The sequence below is a fragment of the Camelus dromedarius genome, chromosome 7 (assembly GCF_036321535.1).
Source record: "Camelus dromedarius isolate mCamDro1 chromosome 7, mCamDro1.pat, whole genome shotgun sequence".
Classification (NCBI taxonomy): domain Eukaryota; kingdom Metazoa; phylum Chordata; class Mammalia; order Artiodactyla; family Camelidae; genus Camelus; species Camelus dromedarius.
In genome coordinates, this window is record NC_087442.1 from 32,888,945 (window position 1) to 32,897,565 (window position 8,621).

Sequence of the window (8,621 nt, forward strand, 5' to 3'; positions counted from 1 at the left end):
TATAAATCATGTGTGGCCAATAATAAACTGGATTTTTACAGCTATCTTTTATTTAGAAATATCTTATATTTCTTATGTGGAGCAAAGGTCAGCTGAGTGTAGACTAAGACTGCCTTTGCGTCATAAACCAGCAAGAAAGCTTACATTTAAGTTGTTTTCTAAAAATTTGCCATTGAAATATTAACCAAAGGATTGTTTTAAAATCATAACTCCCCATGCTGCTTTTACCTCACCTTAATTGTAGTAACTCATTCACCCACTGATTGATTCATTCACTCATTCAAACATGTCTAGTACACTCTATGCATGTGTGAGAAACTAGAGGTTAAAAGATTATGAAATTCCTTCCCTCAAAAAAAACGTTTATAGCAGGAAGGGTCTAGCTCAGCGGTAGAGTGCATGCCTAGCATGCATGAGGTCCTGGGTTCAATCCCCAGTACCTCCATTAAAATAAATACATAGGTTAAACCTACCTCCCTCCCCTCATGAAAAAAATCTTAAAAAAAAAAGAAAAGTATAGATAAATTATGTAAAGAAAAAAGAAACTTAAAGTTTACAGATAAGATGTGTGAAAAAATGAGTATGATAGAGAGTATGTAATAAATACGACAAAATTAAAACATACAGAAAGCTCAGACGCGAGCGAGCTGACTGTCCTTGGATTTACCAGGACTGTCACTGAGAGATCAGATAAGGAGGGAGTGATCCTAACAGGCTCCGAGGTAACTTGAACACAGGAGTCCAAGAACCATGTTGATGCCTGGTGTCTGGGTAGCAATAATGGAAGCCAAGAGGAGGAACAGCTTTTGAGAGGGGAAAGATGAGTTCTGTTCAGGGCTGAGTCTGACAGGCTGCTGGGATATCTAAGGAGACAAGAGCGCAGGCGGTTGGGAGAGCTGGTCTCCAGCTCTGGACAGGGCGCAAGTCTGAAAGTCACGTATGTGGTCAAGGTCCACATCAAGACTCACCGCCAACTCGAAGTGTGGTCTCAGTTGTGTCATGAAAGCCTCTCTGGTCCTCAGCTTCTTCCTCTGCAAAAAGAAAATGCGGTGTTGAATCCAAAATCCCCAAAGTGTGCTGCACCCTGGGATTTTAGATCGTCCACACAGAAACTTTCCTTTTATTTTACTTTTTTTTTTTCCACACACACACAAAATCTGCAACTAAACTTTGATTGCACTGATACTATTTCTTTGGTGAAATAAAGAGGAAAAGCATGTTGATTTTAAAGAAATAGTCCAATAAATTATACGGGCAGTAGACGGATAAGGCGGAAATTGTGAAGACAGTTTGCAAATGATAAGCATGGAAAACCAAGTTTTAGGTTGTCTGGAAGGTGCTTCATACTCAATAATCCTAAATTCTCTCTAAAATCTTAGGTTTGATGTTATTTTCATAGTGTTCTCCCCTTCCCTTATCACCTACTTCTTCATGGTCTTCTGTCCAGATTCAGACGTATAGGTCTGCCTCACTATTTCCCCCCATTCTTAAAAAACAGGTTTTGTGAAAAAATTGTGGTTAAAATACGTATAACATACAATTGGCCATGTTAACCATTTTTTTTAAAATCTAAGGATATATTTATTTATTTTTCCTTTCAGTTTTATTGAGATATAATTGACACACAGCACTGCTCAAGTTTAAGGTGTACAGAATAATGACTTGGCTTACATAAATTGTGAAAGAATTACCATAGTAAGTTTAGTTAATACCCATCATTTCGTATAGATACAAAAAATATGAGAAGAAAAAAAAAAGAAAAAAATTTTCCTTGGGATGAAAACTTTTAGGCTCCACTCTCCTAGTATCTTTTTAAAAAAATTTTATTTTATTGAGTTATAGTCAGTATATAATGTTGTGTCAATTTCCAGTGTAGAGCACAATTTTTTATTTATGCATGAACTTACATATATTCATTATCGCATTCTTTTTCACCATGAGCTACCACAAGATCTTGTATATATTTCCCTGTGCTATACAGTATAATCTTGTTTATTCTATATATACCTGTCAGTATCTTCAAACTTTGAACTCCCAGTCTGTCCCTTCCCACCCCCTCCTCCCTCGGCAACCACAAGTTTGTATTCTATGTATATGAGTCTGTTTCTGTTTTGTATTTATGTTCATTTGTCTTTTACTTTTCTTTTCTTTTTGTTTTTTAGATTCCCATGTTAACCATTTTTAAATGTGCAGTTTGGTCATGTTAAATACATTCACATTGTGTTGTGACACACACTTCTTAAGAGAGAGGATAGCAGAATGGCCAAACGGGTGCTTTGGAGTCAGACCGGGTGGGTTCAGCTCCTAGCTTCCATGCCCATCAGCTGGGTGGACTTCAGTAAATTATTTAACCTCTGGATGCAACAGTTTCTACATTTGTAAAATGTAACAACACCGTCTATCTGACAGGAGTGTCCTGAAGATCAAAGGCATATTAATATTTAAAGTACTCAGAACAGGACCTAGCACACAAGAAGGCTTAAGTATAGGACAAATGATAGCTAATTGTAAGGATAGATCATAATTTATCTAACCAATTCCCTACAAAAAGCCAATTAGTACATTTTGATAGATAGCAGCCGTTGGAAAGGTAAGAGGGCACACTTTAGCTAACCTCTGAGGCTAGAACGTGTGGTTGGCATTAAGCAGGGGAAGGGCAGCCCTGATGAACAGGCTACGATAAGCAAGACAGTCCTGAACAACGAAGAATTCCCCAGCCCTGAAGGTCACTAGCAGAGAAACACGGCCATACCTTCTAACACTGTATTCCTACTTCTTGTAATTTTTTCCCCACAGATTTACTTGCACATAAAATGATAAATGTGGAAGTTTATTCAGTGTAGTTTGTTTACAATAGCAATAGACTAGAAATAAACCAAATGTCCTCCTTGACAGGAGATTCAATAACAATTTGCAGTACACTCAAACAACGGAGTGCTATGCAGCTATTTAAAAGATTGAGAAACTTGCCCATATGCTAATATGGAAAGATTTCCAAAACGTATTAAATGGGAAAAGAAAAGTTTAGAGTGATACACATAGTAGGCTAACATTTAGAGGGTAGATAAGAAGGTATATTTACATATGGTTTTATTTGTGTACAAAATACAAGAAATTCATAAACATGGTTATGTGGGAAAGGGTTTTCAGACAGAGGTGGGGATGAGGTGAATGGGATAGATGGTAATTAGACATTTCAGTGTTTGCCTTTTTCTAACTTTAAAAATATTTTAGTCATGTGAACATCGAGCTTTTTTTTTAACCTAAGGAATGGGGTGGACTTCCCTCAGGCATTTGTGGAATCTGGAGCAAGAGCATAAATGGAGACCCACATACTGTAAGTCTAAACATGTAGAAGTTACATGGTGAAATCAGGCACGTTCAGGGTGGTAGGGCCACAGACTCTGCAGAGGTTATAAATCAAGCTAACAAACTCTTCAATACAATATGTTCTCTTCTCCTACCTGGGAAAATAAACTTTCTCAGTGACAAAATAGATAAGTGTAAACTGAAAGTGGACAAAATATCCAACACAAAAGAACTGAATTATTGTTCATATCACTGTGGCCCATTGATGGCTCGGCCATGTTTGGAAGAGTAGTGAAATAATGACATGCATAATTCACAATGTGCTTTGTGTTTATTCCACACTTTTTTTCTGCCTTCATTTCCATAAAACCTAATTATGTAGTTTTAATCATTATTTTCACATATTTTGAGTCCTATTGACAGTAATATGAAATCAGACAATCTTTCTTGAGTAATTAAAGTTTTTAGGGTTTTTTCACTTAGTTTCACTTTGAGGAAATTGCCCTGCTGAGACAGAAACAAGTGGAATTATCAATAACTTTTTAAAGCAGTACTTAGACTGGAAACAGACCATGAAATTTAGATATGCTCAAACATTACGATAGGATCTTTATTGTAGAAATTATTACAAAATATTTACATTTTATCCTATAAATCAATAGCATTCAATTGCCCTTTTTATCACCTCTCAGAGTGGTATCTACATCTATACAGTATTTCCTAAGTTCTTCTCCTTTCTGAGTTTTCAATGCTGAGACATTGAAAACTAGAATATACAGCACAACTATATAGAGAGAATATATAGTGATATAAAAAAGACTGAAATAGCACACCTCCTTCAGTGCCCTACTTCAAAGGACTCAAAGTTTCAGAACCTGCCCAGGTCTTCCCGAAGTATGTCTACCATTGTTTTCTTTTAAATTGGGAGACTATATAAATCAAGATAAATTGTGAGAAAGCATCTGTAATACCTAAAAACTCAAGACTGATAATGTGGTTAAAAAAAAAAAAAAAAAAAAAGGAACTCAAGTAAACCGACACAGGTGAGGATGCGGTCAACATAATGCACGCAGCAAAGAACTACTCTTCTCTCAGAGCATCTCAGGTCATGACAGAGCAGAGGAAGTTATGGCAAACAAGTTCACAGAACCACTAAAAGCACAAAGGAAAATCCAAATCAGCCATCTAAGATGGATGGAGACAGATGTACAGGGCTAGGCAATAAAACTTTCTCTAGAGAGAGTTGCTAAGGGGAGAAAATTCCTGTCTCAGAAGAGAAAGTAATTAATCCAATTATTTCAATAAACTTGAGCTGCTTGCTATAATATTTCTAGAACATTCATGTGACTGTGATCTTGACAATATGGCCATCTATTTATAATATAGCAGCAAAGATCTGGCACAAATTATAACATCCCAAGAACACCTATTAATATATAGAGTTAGAATTTGATATTCTGATTGCTCACTAAAGGGATATATCTCAAAGTTAACTGAATGAGAGAAATGATTATTGGAGAGCAAGAGGAAGAGAGCACACTGAAGGAGTTCATCTATACAGAAAGAGGATTGGATGAAGTGAGCACTGAGTGGATTGATCTATCCCAGTAGACCTATATTCATTCATATCCCCTATGTTTACCTCTTACAGAATTAGATTGTGCTGCAATGGCCTTTTTATTTTATTTCCTCACCACTAGACTCTAAGCTTAAGGATAAGGATGGTGACTTTTGTGTTCTCAATTGTGCCTCCAATAACTACACACAGTAGGTACTGGTAAATGTTAACTGGATGGATGGATGAATGGATGGGTGGGTGGTTGAATGGGTGGATGGGTAGGTGGGTGAATGGATGGATGGACGGAGGGGTGGAGGGAGGGATGGATGTGTGGAGGGATAGATGGGTAGGTGGGTAGATGAGCTCATGTATCTCTGGTGTTAAGGAGCTGCACAATCTTTGGCTATAGTAAATAGGAAAGTTTCCCCATATCCTTGGGAAGCTTGACTGCCAATGCCAGTCACAAAAATCTTTCCGACACCACTAAACTCTCTGCAACAATTTTCTCAAATTCCTGGTGCTTACCTACAAAAATTTCCAACTACTGGAAGAGTACTCTTAGAAATCAAAACCTAAAAACTGATATAAAATACACCACGTTCTCATAACTGGCAACACCTTTAAGAGCTAGCTCCAGTCAGACTCAATGCAAAGCCATCTTTTTCAGTTGACATCTTTTTTTCTTTTAAAGCTTTATTGAGAAATAATTCACATACCATATGGTTTACCCATTTAAAGTGCACAATCCAATGGGGTTTAGTATTTTTACAGAATTGTGCAACCACCACAATGAATTTTAGAACATTTTTGCCACAGCAAAAAGAAATCTTATACCCATTAGCAGCCTCTTCTCATTTCTCCTTTCCCCAATGCCCAGAAACCACGTATCTCCTTTTTGTTTCTATAAATTCCCCATTCTGGACATTTCCTATAAATGGAATCACAGAATATGTGGTCTTTTGTGTCTGGCTTCTTTACTTAGCATAATGTTTTCAAGGTTCATGTACATTGTAGCCTGTGCCTGTTCTTAATTCCTTTTTATTGCCAAATAAAGTTCTACTGCATGAGTAGATCACATTTTGTTTATCCATTCATCAATTGAATGACATTTGGGTTGTTTCCGTTTTGGGCTATTATTAATAGTGCTGCTATAAACATTCACATGAAAATTTTTTGTGTGAACATACATTTTCAGTTCTCTTGAGTATATAACAGAGTGGAATTGATGTGTCATATGTTAACTCTATGTTTAACCTTTTGAAGAACTGCCAGACCCCTTTTCACAGCAACTGCACCACCTTACATCAATGCATGAGGGTCTGTTTCTGTTTTGTAGTATGTATATGTATGACTGAAACATTATGCTGTACACCAGAAATCGACACATTGTAACCTCACTATACTTCGATAAAAATGAAAAACAAAACAACAACAAAATAATACATGGGGGTTCTGCGTGTTCTCCATCCTGTTTACTCTTGTTTTTAATCTGTTTTTTTTTTTTTTTAACACAAGACAGTCTTGAAAGGTAGGCAAATTCTGACTCCTGAACACTTCTGTTCCCGTTTCTTTCCTCTCCTTCCTAACTAGGTCTTCTTCCAAGGGCCCAGTGCCTTTCCCAGGCAATGTCCTTTCCACTCCTATATGCTGATGCAGCCCAAACTCCAGAGCACTGATTTCTCCTCAATTCCTCAGCCACAATGCTTTCTACTTAAAGACCCTGAGTGGAGTCACACTCAAGAAGCACAGGTTAACAAGCTAACACATCATTTTACAATAACTCAAGTTTCCCCCTTGATTTCTCAACACTGAGAAGGAAGCTGGGATAGACACACAGGTGGGTGACCCAAACCCCTTCAAAGGAGGACTTGCTTCCCAGCTGGAAGTTGGGGGAGGGGCACGGAGCCCAGTCAGCTGGAGAGCTGGCAGTTGTCTCCCTTCCCAAGGCAGCCCACGCTCTGTGACTGAGCAAATTGGGGATTTAAAGGCACATTCATTCTGGTTTGGCACAGAACACTCACTCCACAGCTCCTTGCCAAATTGGCCAAGGCTGTGTTGAGCCTGCATTGCGGTTCAGCCTCGTCCTCTGCCCAATCCTGTTTCTTTTCTTCCCTTCACAGGTGTTGATTCCTAAGAAACACCCTACGCACCAAACTCCATCTCAGCATCTGCTTCCAGAGAACCTAAGCTATGACAACCTAAGAGCTGGTACCAGGAGTGGCCCAAGAAAGTAGGCAATAAGATGGGGTTTGGGAGCACTTATCAACCACCTCTGGCTGGCAGTGAGGACCAATGACTGGTGGTAGGAAGAACACAGATAGCCCTGGGGCAAGGTGGCAGCCCAACTGTTAACCGCTCTTTTGCGGTGAACTGGGAGAGTGTACTGGTAGAAGGGAATGAACTAGCTGGAATGGTTCAGCAGGCATTTGAGATACATGGAGAAAAGAGCAGCTGCCTGGATAAGAGTATTGGACAATGACTGCTAAGTGCCAATGATGCTCTGCAGAGAGATAATGAACACGGAGGGGCTCACAGCCAGATATGGAGCCAGAGGGCCTCTTTAGGTGCACACGAAGAAGCTCTCATCTCCTTTAAGTGGGTGGAGAGAGCCAAGGGCTAAGTTCAGGAGGCTTAAACACTCAGTCAAGGCCCTTGAATTTTGACTCCCAGACTCCTCTGATCTTGCTGACCCTGCAGACTATAGGAGCTGCTCACCTCCACTATTAGGTGCCACCACCCCTCCACCTTCCCACCCCAGAAGATATTTGCTCAGGTAACTGTGCAACGGAGAAAGAGGAATTTCTGCACATTCCAAGGACTGTTGGAACAAGGTTTGAGTAGACATTGATACTCAGAGACCCAAAAGCATCACCATAGGCCCCTGGTTACAGTGAAATGATATGGAGACTAGGTAATAAATAAAATCCTAAGTAGGTCCTGGCTTAGTGGTCTACTATGTCCATGAACCCACCCTGTGATCTACTTCCCTCTCACCAAATGTACAGTTGGGATTGACATACTTGGCAGTTGCTGCAACTCCCACATCCAGTCCTTGGTCTGCGGGGTAGGAGGTGTCAATGGGAAAGGCCAAGCGGAAGGCTCTGAACCCCTTCTCCCTCAATATAGTGATGCCACATCCTGGGAGAAAAAGCAAAGACTAGTGTCACTCTTAGGGATAAAAAAAAAATGCGGAGGTGGTGGTCCCCAAAACATCTTCATCTAATTTGCTAATCCAGTCCCTGAATAAGCCAGATGGGTCCTGGAAGATTACTGTAGCCCAGGGGTCAGTGAACTTTTTCCACAAAGAGCCAGATAATAAATATTTAGAGTTTCTGTTTCAACTACCCAATTCTGCTGTTGTAGCATGAACGCAACTATAGACAATTTGTAAATGTGGCTGAGTTCCAATAAAACACAGTAACATATTTTAAAAATAAAATAAAATTCATACACAGAAGTAGGCAGAGGGCTGGATTTGACTCTTAGGCTTGAGTTTGCTGACTCCTGCTACAGGCCACAGCAAGCACAGCCACCATCCAAGATGTGGTATCTCTGCTGGAGAAATGTAATACGGCCCCAGGAACATGGTATGTGGTCAATGACATGGTGAATGCATTTTTTTTCTATCATGGTCAAGAGAGGGGATCAAAAATGTTTCATATTCACGTCAAATGGAAGACAACAACATATATTTTAAGTTTTATCCCAGAGCTGCGCAGATTTCTGCCCTCTGCATTGATATGCTGCAGGAGAT